Genomic DNA, 14,668 nt, shown 5'->3' on the forward strand with positions numbered 1-14,668 from the left:
CGCTGACGATGTTCCAATTTGCCCGCTCCAAGACCTTTGAACTATTCCCTGTGCTTCCGATCAGTGCGACGGCCCATAGGGGAAACTGAGGCAGCGGGTGAAGGAGTGCCTTTCTGGAGGTCATGGGACAAGGAAGTGGCACGTCTGGGTGAAGTCGGGTTCTCTGATGCCGGCTGCGTTGGTGCTTGGAAGGACCCCCATCGAGAGCAGGATGTGACCCCACCGGCCAGGGTCCATCCTTTGAGAATCCTGGCCATGGGGTGGTCAAAGGTGCTACCTTGGAAGGTTGGCAGATGGCTGAAGGCAAGGGGGAGGGGTCCCCAGAAAGGGCTCCGGCCTGTCCCCCTGCAGGCTCCTGTCGGGTCCCAGCACAACGGGCTCCAGGCCGTCCCGACGCCTGCTGCCAGGATGAGCCCGAGCTCTGCAGGGCGGGATGGATGTTCCGGCCGTCCAAATGCTGTTCCGGGCAGCCGTGGGCTCCTTCTGTGCGGTCCATGGCCCCGGGTGACACAGACACGCTGCTACTGGGCCGCGGAGGCTCCGGCTCGGGCACCGCACGGCCCGTGGCGCCCTTGGCCCTGTCTGAGGGGCGGCCCGGCCCGGGTTGCCAGGGGCACGGCCCCCAGGAGCGCAGAACAAGGGCCGCGTGCGGGAGCCTCGCCCGGGGCCTCGGCTCCAAGCTGCTCATTATGCCGCGTGTTTTGTTTTAAATTACCTTCCTCCGTGAGAGCGTGTTTTAGTCCCACTCTAAGTACTGTTGACAGATGTGTTAATTCATGTATTTAAACAGATATTTAGCAACCGGCAGAAGATTCAGCTAAAAATAGGTCATCTTTCTAAATAGGCTCTTTGACACGGGGCTGGCGCTCAGGCTCCCAGCGTGGAGCTCAGGGAGGCTGTTTGCAGCGTGAGTGGGTTTCGGACGCGCAGGAGGCCGGGTACGTGTGCAAGAGGCGTGTGCTCTCCTCGGGGAGACGGAGGTCCGGCTGCGGGGAGAGCCGGACGTGGGCAGCTCTCTGGGCCTCTGGGGCTCTGCTCCCCGCGGCCCGCACCGCACGCAGCTCCCCTCTGCCGCTCGTCAAATGAGGGGTTTGTACTGAGCGTCTCAGAGGCGCCCTTTACACAAAGCCGTGTGGTCCCGGGAGAGCAGGGAGGCTCCAGGAGTGGGGTGGGTAGGCAGTGACCTCCCAGACAGAGGCAGGGCCGGTCCAGGCATCTCCTAGGTGCTGGGCACCACCCTGGGACACTTGGTTCTAGGCCCGAACCCCCCGCCCCCCCCCCCCCCCCCGCCTGGCCCGTAGGGATCCCACCTGCTCCTTGGAGAGGGTGAGGCTCGCTTCCTGGGAGCACAGCTCACCCAGGAGAAACACCCGTCTCCCAGGGGTGCAGGAGACACCCCCGCCCCTTGCTTCCTGGATGGAGAAAGTGTGGACTCCCGCCGGGGTCTCAGGCTGACGCCACTGCTCTGGCAGGGTCACGGCGAAGGGCGGCCCCTTGGTCCCTCCTGCCTGTTCAGCTACGTACCTGGAGGCTCCGCTGGGCAGACAGGCGGGAGGGGCCTGCGAGGAGCCCACGGAGGTGAGAACGCCCTGTGGCCGCCATGGGCTCTAAGAGCTGGACCGCTTGGATCCCAGGGCAGCCCCGTCCCAGGACGTGCACGGCCAGCCTAGCAGACACCGCCTCGGAATCCTTCTTAACGTAATGCTCTAGGAAGCCCTTCCCGATGAATCAGAATCCGCAGCCGAGCTGCAACCCGTCAGCCATGTCAGCAGAGACAGAGGCACTGCCTCACATCCCTGAGGAGACAGGTCAGGGCATGCCGCGCAGGGGAGGGTGCGGCTGTGACCTGACCACAGCCCTCCGTAGCAAGGAAGGAGCCCGGAGAGGGAGCAGGTCTGGGTGCCGCGGGCCCTCGGGCAGGGCCGTCGGGTGACCTCCGAGGAGAGGCCCGGTGCCACCGCCCACTGGGAGGTCCCAGGTCAGCCGGGCACAGCCTCGGGTTGACGGGAGAGGCCCGTGCGAGCTGCTGCCTGGGAGCGGGAGGAAGATGGGGACAGGTCGGTGGTGGGGGGCGTAGACAGGTGGCATTTCTAACGTGCTCCTGGATGGCAACGTCACTGGTCATTAAGAACCATGTCTGGAGTAGGAGATTCTGGAATGCACCTCTGTGTGCCGGGGGGGGGGGGGGGGGGGGGAGATAACAGCTTCTGGGAACGGCAGTGGCGGGTGACAAGCAGTGCCCAGGGGCCTGGTGGGCTGCCGGGGTGCCCCTGAGGGGCACCTGCCGGGTACCAGCTGGCTACCTGGCCGGCCCCAGGATGGCCCGTCTGCAGATCTAGCCTCTCCCTCCACCCCCACCCAGACCACCCAGTTCCTTAGTGAGGGGAGAGGGCTCACGGTGGGGGAGCAGGGCAGGCAGACAGTTCTGGTCTCTCCGTGCTAGGTGAGCCACAGGGGGTACGTTAGGACCGCAGTTCTCATGTTCGGGGCCCCTCACAAAGGCTTGTGAACGTCCACACCGGCGAGGGGCTGGGACGCCCGCGCCCCTTTAATTAACCCTTTATGGCCCCTTTCCTCTTGGTCCTATAAGCTGCACAGCATCCTGCCCACCCGGCTCCCCCTTGGTCCCCCTTGGTCGCAGAGCCTGTAATGGGGGGAGGGGCCGCTAATTACAAGGGTGAAGGTGGGGGGCGGGGGGCACCCGGCCACTGCTGGGTGTGGTTTTCGTTTCAGGACGTGGACCGGCGGGTGCCCGTGGTGCCCTCCCGCCGTCAACGTCATCTCTGACCTCGGGGCGGGGGTCCCCCGGCTGTGCCCATGCCACTGATCCCGTGTCCCTGCCTCGGTGAACGTCAAGGTGTTAATTATTTGTAGCAGGATCATCTGGGTACTATCGGAGTGAGCCAGAAAAGGGAAGATAACCCCCCGGGGACACCCCGCCACCAGCTGGCCTGGTGCACGTGCATGGTGCCCGTCAAGAGTGGGACGCGGGCCGGCTGAGAGGCTACTGCAATGGTCCTAGTAAGACATGAGGGGGTCTGTGGAGGAGTCAGAGGTAAAGGTATGCAGGTCTGAACTGATTTGAGGTTAGGCCTGAGAACATTTGCTCGGGCGTTGGGTGTGGGTGTGGGGGGGCTGCAGATGTGGGGGGCACGTGGGTGTGAGGGGGTTGTGGGGGCAGAGGGGGCACAGGGGCGTGGGGGGGCGCGAGTGTGAGCGGGGAACAAGGCACTGGTGTGGGGTCTTGTCTGACGGAAGGATGAGCAGAGGTTCTGCCCCCTGAGCCAGAGGAGATGTGGGGGAGAAACAGGCCGGGGGTGGAAAAGCGAGTGTCCCTTTTGGACGATTTCCCCTCTGGGTCCCCCGGAAGGGCCCGGGGAGGCTGCAAAGCACAGGAGGTCTGTGCCCGGAGCAGGGGTGCAGGGGGCGAGGAAAGCCTTGGGGCAGAGGGAGGTGCCAGGTGGTCAGGCCTCAACCAGTCCCGGGAGGCTGGGATAGCAGGTCGGGTCCCCAGGCGCAGAGGCCGCCTCCGCACAGTGGGTGCAGAGCGGCGGCAGTTGGGCAAGGGCCTCGGCCCTCGGGGGGCGTGGGGGTGCCCCCTGCGCTCCCCACCCTCCGCTCCCGCTGCTCACGCGCCCTTGCTTCCTTGGCTGGGCTCATGCCGTTTGGGAACGCGTCCTTAAGACCCGCGTCCACACCGCTTCCCGGGGGCGCGCAGTGGAAGGGTGTCAGGGTGAACCGCGGCCCCTGGCAGGGCCGCCCCGGTCCACTTGCCGTGAGACCACGAGCCGCCCCGGGGCATCGCCTGAGCGCCTGACTCGCACATGTGAGAGCAGGGCCCCTCTTTCTGAGGGGCGAGGTTGGTCCCCGCTGGGAGGTGGCTCCTTCCTTGCCTGCCGGCCCCTTGGGGGAAGCGCGCCGCTCTGGGCCAGGACCTCCGGTACGCGCGGGGCGGAAGTTTGCGAGGATGGGACGCACGCTTCTGCAAAGTGACGCCGCGGCCGTGACCGTGAGCAGGACCAGAACCCCGAGAGGCCTTCTTCTCCCTGGTGGGAGGCACAGGATCCGTGGTCTGAATGTCCCAGCGTGGCTCGGGTCACTGGACCCCACAAAATGAACTGATGTCCCCGGCCCTCGTCTCTTGGTAGAGTTCTCTCCCCGCCTCTAGAGGGCGTGCGTCCGGCCGGAGCTTCCGGCCCTGGACACGTGATCTGGATGCGTGATCACGCACGTCAGCGATCTCCCCAGAGGGTGGAGGGAAGCAAGGAGTGGCCGCTGGCGTTGCCTTTCCAACGGGGAGGTCGTCCGCTGACCAGCGTTTTTGCCTCACTGACCGCCGGGCCGTGCCGCGGCCCCAGGAGGTCCTCCTGGATATGAAGGACCTGGTCCCCCGGGGTCTGTTCTGACCTCTGTCATTCCGGAGGCCCCAGGAGGAGACCCCGGTTTCCGCTGCACATGGGCGGTGTGGAGGTCTCAGGAGGAGAACGGGGCTCCGTCCCCCCGCCTGGAGGACGCCCGGTGGCCTGTGCCGTGGGACGAGATGGCTTCCAGCGTGCGTCCCTCCTCGCCTGGCGAGTGCGGTGGGAACGGAGAATCCCGGGGGGCTGCCTCTTTACATCCAAAGCGGTAGAGCGAGGAGTGTCTGCCCCCCGCACATCGTCCTTGGGGCGTCCGCCGTCCTGGCACTCACGGGGTATCGGGATGTAGGGAAGAACCCTCTGCTCTGCTCTTTGGAAGTCCTGGGGCTTTGAAGACGTGGAACAGAGATTGCGAACTGCCCGACGCAGGAATTTTTTTTTTATGCTGGGAGACAGAGGGTCCTTCTTAGGGCATTTGGTTGGACGGTCTGGAATGCATTCTCTTTAAAACTAAAGTCCCAAAGGGACCACCCAGCCATCATCCGGTCCGTGCGTTTGGCTGGCACTTTGCAGTCTGCAAAGTGCTCTGCATCCGGCACCGGCGGTATTCTTGCGGGGACAGCCAGGGTCCGCGTTGTGCCTCTCGACCCCACACCTGCGGAGCTGATGCTCGAAGTGACATCCTCCTCTTTTCCGAGGGTCCTCACGTTTTTTCCAGTCCTGGGTTTTCTGCGTACGCCAGCCCACCGTTTTCCATTCGGCGCTTTGCAATTAAAACGAGTGCGCAGGGCTGTTTAAGCCACACGCATCCAGCGCCAGCCGTGTTTACATGGCAACTGGTGACCACTTAATTACATAGTAATTACGGCGTAGCGGCGGGGCGATCACACAGTAAGTGCTGTGTCATTAGCAGTGATTGCCCCCGTCTTCCTAAGCGCGGGGAGGCTGCATGGTAATTGCTTTTGGACCTTCCAACTGCGGGTGAGACGCAGCCACAGCAGCCTGTCATTACCAAGGACGCATGTGACGTGTATTAAGTAAGCAAGCATGGGGGGCTGCTGTGCGCCAAGTGCGCGAGATCAAAGCCCCACGGGGGGGGGCGGCCGAGGCCTTAACGCGAGGTCTGGAGGAGATGAGGGTACTTTGTGTCCTCGGGCCGGGGGGCCTGGAGAGCGGGGTGCGCAGCACGAGGCCACCGACACCGTGAGGGCGGGACACGCGGGGCTTGGGGGCCCGGGAAAGAAAACGGAGAATGATTCCACCTGCAGTGGGAACATTTGGAAGGATTTTGAGGAGGGGGACGCGTTTTTCGAGGATGACTCCGGCCAGTGTGTGGGTCGTAGAAAGAGCCCGTTGGGGGCGCTTGGGGGGCTCGGTCGGTTGAGCACCCAGCTCTTGATTTTGGCTCCGGTCACTATCTGACGGTTCGTAGGTTCAAGCCCCGCATCGGGCTGTGTGCTGTCAGTGCAGAGCCTTCTTGGGATTCTCTCTCTCCCTCGCTCTCTGCCCCTCCCCCATTCTCTCTCTCTCTCTCTCTCTCTCTCTCTCTCAAAATAAACTTAGCAAAGAAAGAAAGAGCCTATTGAAGTGGGGGCCCAGTTAGTCGGGGGGAGGTAGTGGTGACCCTGCTTTTCTCCTGCCTCCCGACTCTCTGTGCTCCCGTGGGCTCATCTCTGTCTCTCTGGCGGCTGGAGGCTGGAGGCCAGCCAGGCACCGGCCACGTCCTTCCCTCGTCCCTGACAGCGTCTCTCTGGACAAGCTAACCCGTGCCCCCTGCCCGCCTGTGCCTGTGCGCTAGGCTCCACATTTACCCTCCTGCCCAGATGCCTTCTCTGGGCTTCCACCCCTCACCCGACATCTGCTCGTGGGGTTCTTAGAGGCTCTCCAAACTCCCTTTGAAGGTGTCCTCCTTTAAATGGTTGACACCGTTAATTGACCTGATAGATAAGGCCATGCAGACGCGGTCTCTGCCTGACTATCTGTCCCCATCTCCCACCACAGACCCCCCTTTTCTGGGCACCCCAGCCACTTTGGGCTCTTCCTTTCCTGGGGCGTGCTGTGCTCCCCATGACCACAGGGCCTTTGCACGGGCTGCCCTCGCGGGACTGCTCTTCCCTCCTCTCAGTTTCTTCTGTGTGAGTCTTGCTCCTCCTCCAGATCTTAGCTCAGGCTTGGTTTCCTGGAGGACCCCCACAAAGCTTCCCGGTTGGGGCCAGATTCCTTTGCCAGCTGCCTCCTAGGACTGGGGTCCTGCCCTTGTCCACGATCCTGCACGACTGGCTGCTATCTGGCACGCACTGTGGGCGGTGCCACACTTGTTCTTGCTCCTGGTGGAGCCCGTGTGGCGGCCCTGGAGCTGGGCACACGGCGAGAGGCGTGGCAGCTGAGCTGGCAGGACTGGTGACCTGGGCAGACAAGGACAAGCACCTATGCGCCCCGTGAATGCCCGCCGGGGGCCGGCTCTGCCGGGAGCCCGCGGAAAGCCCGGTGTTCCGGCAGGAGCGTGGCCACGGGCTGTGTGCGGAGCAGGCCCCGCTCGCCAGGCTCCGGACCGTGGGACCTGGGTGGTCCGTCCTCCCGCCTGACAGACTTGGGGTTTCCTGGAGACGGGGCAGGAGAGAGCCCTGGAGAGGCGGGGGCGGGGCGGCTGACAGCGCGCTCGGGGCACAGCAGCGTCGCCTTTGCGTGACCAGCACACCCAGGGCACTGAGCTGCCCGTGGACGTAGCGACCGGAGGGCGCTGTGTGGACCCAACAGTGGGCATGAGGATCATTGAGTCCCACCAAACGCCATGTGCCCTCGTCACCGGTCGGGAGTCGGGGGAGCTGAGATGCTCCCCAAACGCTCTATTCTCCCCGGGTTGCAGGGGTCAGGGAGCCGGAAGCATGCTCCTGAACTATGGGATCAAAGGAGCCTGGGGACCGAGCTGGAGGCAAGGAGACTGGCGGTCCCAGGTCATCAGGGGCATAGCCCAAGGTCGGCAGAGAAGTGTCCCAGGTCAGCAGGGAGAACGGTGACGTGGGGCAAGGTGGACGCTCGGCACGCGTGTCAGCGGTGGGTCTGCGCCGCCAGGCTCTGGGTGGGAGGAGGGACCCACAGGGAGGTGGCGACACGGCGGGGTGGGGGCCGGCGGTTTGGACGGGCTGAAGCACGGACAAGCAGACGCCGAGGGAGTGTGGGGGAGACCCTGGGCTGCAGGGCGGGGAGGAAGGGGGACTCTGTGAAAAGCTGCGGGCGAGCCGGACCGGCCCGAGACGTTCTTGCTACAGGGCTCGGCTAGGTTGGGGTGAGAAGGCAGCGGGGAGCCAGCGAAGGTTCAGAGCCCGGCAGCGCAGGCTTGGATTTGCGCCCGAGCGGGGTGGGCGTGGAACGTGGCCGCGGCCGTGGCCCTCGCACGCAGCTCCTGCGTGTCGGCACTTTGCCCAAGCGTGCAGCGGGGCCGTGTCCCCGTGCGGCACGGCCGGCTTCGTGGGCCGTCTACACGGGTCTGCCGAAGCAGGTCACTCTCACAACCAAGCTAACCTTAATTGTTACAAGTTAAAAGTGGAAGCAGCATGAGTCGGTCATTAACACGTCCCCCATTGTCAAATTTAAAAGTATCGCGACTGCCTTCGCCTCAGAGGAGCAGGAGTGCGGCCGGTGAGGGTCCTGGTGTCACACGCGCTGCCCGTCGTCGTGGGGGCGGCCGTTGAGCCCCAGGCAGGAGTGAGGTGTGGACGCAGGGTGCCCCGTGGGGGGGCCTCGGACACACGGCGCCTGGTCAAAGAGCCAGGCGCGAGGCCACGCAGGGTACGGATGCGCGATGGGAGGCGTCGTGGACACAGAAGGCAAGCCAGTGGCCGCTCAGGGCCGAGGAGGGGAGAGAACGGACGAGGTGACGTGTCTTGGAACCAGACAGAATTGTTGCTCGCACAGCACTGAATGCACTAAATGCCACTGACTCACACACTTTACAAAATGGTGAGTTTGATGTGCGAATTTCACTTCAGTTACCAAAAAAAAAAAAAAAAAAAAAAAAAAAACAACAACGCCCTCCCCAAACCCAACCCAGTTTACGATCCTGGCTCCTTGAGCGTTTTTGGAAACCGAAGGGGTGGGGGTGCCTGGGGACAGGCTTGGGGCAAACGGAGGCGTCACTGGGGCACAGAGACTGTGTGGGGTCACTGCTGGGGAGGGCAGGGATCCTAATGACCGCTGGCTGGTTCTGAGCCACCACGGGGTCTCCTACAGGCTCTGGTGTCCCCTCCCCTGTCCCCCCCAACACACTGCCCTGCTGCTCTCGTGGCAGAGTCATTCCTGGGGGCCGGATCGAACCAGGTCCGTCTTCGGCACGGGGTCCCATCAGGGTGCATGCGATGCTGGGGTCCGTGTCCCTGGGGGCTCTGTACTCAGGTCCCATTCCCACCCCGCAAGGACAGACGCCGGCTGTTTGGGACACGCCTGTTGTCCCTTCTGCTGGTTACAGAGGAACAGGCCTGTGCACACAGGGAGCACCCCGGTCAGGGTGTGAGGTGCCACCAGCCTCTCTTGGGACCCTTGGGGGACTCGCGTCTGCAAGTTTTTCCTTGAAACTTAAAAAGGACAACCTGAAGCAGGGAGTACGCGTCACAGAGTGTGTTTGACACGTGGGGGGTAAGGACTCACGGAGCCCAGAACCCCCCGGGAGCCAGCGGTTCTCGAAGTGGGGCCCCTGGCCCCCAGCACTAGCACCGAGGGAACTTGTTAGAAGTGTAGTAACAGGGGACGTCTGGGTGGCCCGGTCGGTTGAGCGTTGGCTTCGGCTCAGGTCATGATCTCTTGGTTCGCGGGTTCGAGCCCCACGTGGGGCTCCTGTGCTGACAGCTCAGAGCTTGGATCCCGCTTTGGATTCTGTGTCTCCCTCTCCCTCTGGCCCTCCCCCACTCACACTCTCTCTCTCTCTCTCTCTTTCAAAAATAAAATAAAACATCTTAATAAGAAGTGCAGCAACAGGGTGAGAAGGCAGCCTGCGAAATCAGAGAACAGACTTGCAAACCGATTGTGCGATAAGGGGTTAACATCCAAACACTGTGAGGTGCTCCTACAGCTCAGTAGCAAAATAGCGAGCAAACCCGTAAATAACCTGAGTGAAAAATGGACACGGGGCCTGACTAGACGCTTCTCCGGGGAAGACCTCCCACAGCCGGCAGGCTCTGCAGAGATGCCCCGCATCAGTCCTCATCCAGGAGATGCGAATCAAACCCACGATGAGACACCAGCTCGCACCTGTCAGGGTGGCTGGACTCAAACAGCCAGAAGGTTGCCAAGTGCCCACAAGGCCGTGGGGAGGGGGCAGCCCGCGTGGGCCGCTGGCACGCACAGCCGCGGTCCCGGAACAGTGTGTGGAGGGCGGCCATGTGAGCGGCACCGCCACTCGGGGTCCATATCCAAAGGAAAGGAGAGGAGGGCCCTGGAGAGCCGAGCACCCCCACGTCCGCTGGGGCACATCATCCACGACAGCCGGGCACGGAGACCGCCGACTGTCCTTCGGCAGGTCAGTGGATAGAGATGCCATGAAAGGGGCGTCTGGGTGGCTCGGTCGGCTTCTGGGTTCACCTCAGGTCGTGATCCCAGGGTCGTGGGATCGAGCCCCACGTGGGGGTCTGGGCTGAGCGTGGAGCCTGCTTGGGATTCTGTCTCTCCCTGTGCCCCTCCCCCAGTCACGTGCACGCGCGCGTGCTCTCTCTCTCTCAAAACAAAAGATGTCATAGCACACATGAGATTTTCTTCAGCTTTAGAAAAAAGAAGGAAATCCTGTCACTTACCCCAACAGGGAGGGACCCTGAGGGCATTCCGCGAAGAGAAATAAGCCGGACACAGAAAGACAAACGTTCCGTACCGTCACCTTAACTGTGAGATCTGAAATGGTCAAAGTCACAGACACAGAGGACAGGGCCGTGGTCGCCAGCGGCTGAGGATGCGTGAAGCCGGGAGACGTTGGTCAAAGGGGGTAGCCTCCCGTCGTGCGAGGTGCGCACGGGGCGGCCCACGGCCAGTGCGCTCACTGATGCGCACAGCCCTGTGTCGTCTACTTGAAACTCGCTAAGGGAGTAGATTCTAAGCGTTCTCACCACGAAAAACGACGGGCAGAAAGAAAATGTTAGCGGCGTGGCGGGATGGAGAGGCAGTTAGCTTGGTGGCGGTGACCTGTCACTGTGCACGTGCTTCAAAACCTCACGCTGCCCCCTTCAACAAGCACTCTTTTCATTTCTCAGTTAGACCTCGAAAAAGCTGAAAAATAGTACTAATGTACTAAAAAAATTTTTGAGAAAATTTTCAATCAATTAGATCCTTTTCCTCTCAGGAAAAACAACTTGTCCTGCCCTGCTTTATCAGTCTGCTAATTCTCAATGGATTCGTCTTGGCGAAATTCACATTTATGGTGGTTATCTGAACTTTGTCCCATTGATACAAGATACTCAATATCTGTGCCAAGTCGTAGCTATGGTGGGTTTACGCAACACTTTAAGTAAATCTGTTTCCCTGACAATCTCTGTGTCAGCAGACGTATCGCTCATACTGCATTAAAAATAGCTTATGAGTGCTATTTAGACCCCCTCATTTTCATGGGTGTGAGTCACTTTCTGAGCAACGCTCATGTAGCTCGATCTTGCCGTCAGATGTGCCGCGTAACGAAGTGCGGGCCGCGGCAGGAGGAGGGCAAGGTCAGATGGCACGTCAGCGACGGACGGTGCGTCCGGGTGGCCCGCAGCCACACTGCTGCTGTCTCGCTGGCCAGGGGCAGCCTCGCTGGTCATAATCTTCAGCCCTGAGACGAACCTGCAGGAAAGCAACCAGGGCAGAAAGGAGACGATGGAACATGAAACGGGCATCAAGGCCCCTTCAACACTCGGTCAGACTCACCATGTGTCCAATGGAAAACATGCCAAGTCAGAAATCTACAAGTCACAAGACCACCTCATCACACGGCTCTGTGGGGCTGTGACCCACGGGCACCGGGCTTATTGCTAACAGGACATCTGCCTGCCCAGCGGACGCATCAGATGCCCGTTTCCTAAGGTACTGGTGGTATGTGCTCTTCCGGACAGTGGGGGCCCTCTGCGGCTTTCTGGTCCAATAGTCGCCTCTGGTGGGGTCTGCCCCTGGGGCTCCAAAGACCAAGCCACCTCAGCTGTCTTCTCTCCAGCATCTTCAGCTGGGGCCACCGAGTCCAGAGAAACCCACAGTTCAGGGATGCACATAAGAGCCTTCTCCAAGTACGATTTCAGCTGGTCAACCCAGAGGCCCCTGGGATGGAGTAATGGATAATAATGCCAAGAGCTTGACCTTCAGTTACCTTAGAGTATCTAATAGACGCTCTGTGACAACCCCAGTGCCATGATTAGCATGCACACCTACTGTGCGTCAGGCACGGATCTGACCGTCCTACTCGTATCTGAAATCTTGAACCACATGCAAATCAACAACGAAACCTCAAAGAGAGAGAGAGAGAGAGAGAGAGGAGTGAGAGAGGGAGAGGGAGAAAATTTTGGATAATTTTCCCCCGTAAAATGGGAAGAAGAAAAGCAGTTACTTGGAACCTGGAACCAGCAACCCTAATCTCAAGTTTCTCCAACAAAAGCCTCTTAGAGGATGGGCATAATTCATCCTAAAAGAAATGTAGGTGTGTTTTGCACCTGCTAACAGCAGAGGGTCTGGACGGGAAAGGTGCATCATGGGAGTAACGGCGGCCATCACAACCGTGGTTACAATCAGCAGCGCCTCTTTTCAGTGAGCGAGACAGGAGATACCTCAGGCCGCAGATCCAGGACAGGAAGGAATCAGAATAAATTTAAATAAAGGAGCGGCATTTGGAAGCGCTCTGAGCCTGGCGCACAGAGAGCCAACCGGCTTATAATGGCTGTGCCTTCAAAAGAAGCACATCAGGGCACCTGGAGGGCTCAGTCGGTTAAGCGTCCGGCTTCGGCTCAGGTCATGATCTTGCAGTTCGTGAGTTCGAGTCCCACATCGGGTTCTGTGGTTCGTGAGTTCAAGCCCCGCGTCGGGCTCTGTGCTGACAGCTCGGAGCCTGGAGCCTGCTTCCGATTCTGTGTCTCCCTCCCTCTCTGCCCCCTCCCCTGCTTGCACTGTGTGTCTCTCTCTCAACAATAAACATTAAAAAAAGTTAAAAAAAAAAAAAAAAAAGAACCACATCAGAAAGCTCAGAAATTATAGTGACATCGTTAAGGGAGTTTTTTGGAATTGGAAAAAGAGGGCTTGTGGAATCCCTGTCGTACTGAGTCGGCAGAGGCTGATGGGACAAGATGCATCCTTGTAAAAAGTTTAATGTCACAGAGAATCTTCCAGAAGCCATGTGTGATGAACTGGTCCCTGCTGGGTCCCCTAGCCTAGCCCACCCCCAACACGTGTTTGTGGAGTGAAGACTGAACCCGTTGGAAAGGTCTGCAAGAGCAGAAGTTGGAGGAAGGATGCGGACAAAGAGGGCCTCTGCCCATGGAAGGAGTCTTCCAGATGCAGAGACCGGGTGGCCATTTTGTCACGTGGTTATCCGCCAGGTGCCCTTCTTGTGAGCGCCAGTTTCCTGGGTGAACACTGCCACGGATGAGGGGATGGGCAGAGGTCAACACGCTCCGGGCAAACCACAAAAGCCCACACTGAGCGGCGGCCCTGAAGAGACGGGGAGGCCAGGCGCTGGTGTTGGGAGGGGCCGGGAGAGCCTCGAAGGTGCAGACTTGTTTCCCATGAGAAGCAGACTGGGGGGATTCTATTAAATGTGAACGCTCTCTCTACAGAGAGAATTAAGAAAGTTTGATATACCGCTAAAGAAAGCCAACAAACCATGAAAGACAGCAAGAGGAGAGGAGAGCATCAGAGAAAATCTCTAGAAACAACCACAAAGCAGGTAACAAGATGGCAGTCAGTACGTATCTGTCAATAATTACTCTGAGTGTAAACAGACCAAACGCTCTAGTCGAAAGGCGTCAGGTGACAGAATGGGTGGCAAGACCGATCTCTCTGCCGCCTACAAGAGACTCGTTTCAGACAGAAAGTCACCCTAACACCGGACACAACAGACTTTAAAGCAAAGACTGTACAAGACATTAAGAAGGACGCTACATAAACATAAAGGGGGTAACCCTACACGTGGATAAAACAGTTGTGAGTGTTTATGCACCCAACATGAAGCACCACATACACAAAACAGGCCAGAGCCAACATCGAGGAACTAATGGTTACGATAACAGGAGGGGACTAACGTCAGTGGGTAGACCGTCCAAACAGAAAATCAACGAGGAAACGGTGGCTTTGAATGACACGCTCGTCCAGATGGACTTAACAGACATATTCAGAACGTTCCACCCTAAATCCGCAGAATGCACATACTTTTCAAGGGCACGTGGAACATTCTCCAGAACACATCACAAATGAGGCCTCATAACAAGTCTCAACAAATTAAAAAAAAAAGTTTGCAGAATGCTCCTGTGTCCTCGCCAGCGGAGTTACAAATAGTATTTGCTATCTGGATTTGAGCAAAAAATACAGGACACCGAGACCCTGGGAAGGTGAAGGGACAGCCAGAAGGAGGACACAGCCCGGCAATGATCCAAGAAAGCCAAAGCGGGACCCTGCACCGTGGGGAGCAGGCAGGTGGCAGGAAGGGTGTGGTGGGGTGGAAAGGGGCCAGAGCCTCGAGTGGCTCACTCACCGTTGAGCCTGACCCGGCCCAAGTGTACCGTCTTCTCACTGCTTGGACCCTTCCCCGGGCACCGCAGGAGGGACCCGGGGTCCTGAGGCTCGTATAGCCACGCTGGCATAGGCCTGACGTTTCTCCGTCACGTCTGACAAACATCGTCTACAAAACAACCAGCAGAGGCCCCGTGGCTGGTCCCGACGGGCTCTAATCAGGCTTAACTCCTGCAGGAAGGAGCCGGGCCCTCGGGGGGCTGGAGGCCGAGGTTCGGGCTCCCAGGCTGGGCCCTGAGGCCTTGGAGCCCCTCTTCCAGGGGGTGGGTGGGCCTGAGATTCTAGTCATTCCCTTCTCTTCTGATAGAGGGGTGCTGTCAGCCTGTTTTCCGAATGAGAGAGTGCTGAAAGATTCATTTTTTGCAGAAGGTGTAAGACAAATAGGAAATATTATTTCAGAGAACTTGCACAGTTCTCTGTGCAAATTCATAATTATTTATGAATGTGTTACCGACCATATGGTTTCCCACGCTGGTTCGAGAGGGTAATGATTTTTATAATTACCTGTGTTTAGAAATACCTTCATGCAAAGAAGTAAATATGCCTCCTGCCGAGAGCAGAAACGGTCTCCCCTCTTCCATAATTAG

Source organism: Lynx canadensis, chromosome C1, assembly GCF_007474595.2.
Source record: "Lynx canadensis isolate LIC74 chromosome C1, mLynCan4.pri.v2, whole genome shotgun sequence".
Taxonomy (NCBI): Eukaryota; Metazoa; Chordata; class Mammalia; order Carnivora; family Felidae; genus Lynx; species Lynx canadensis.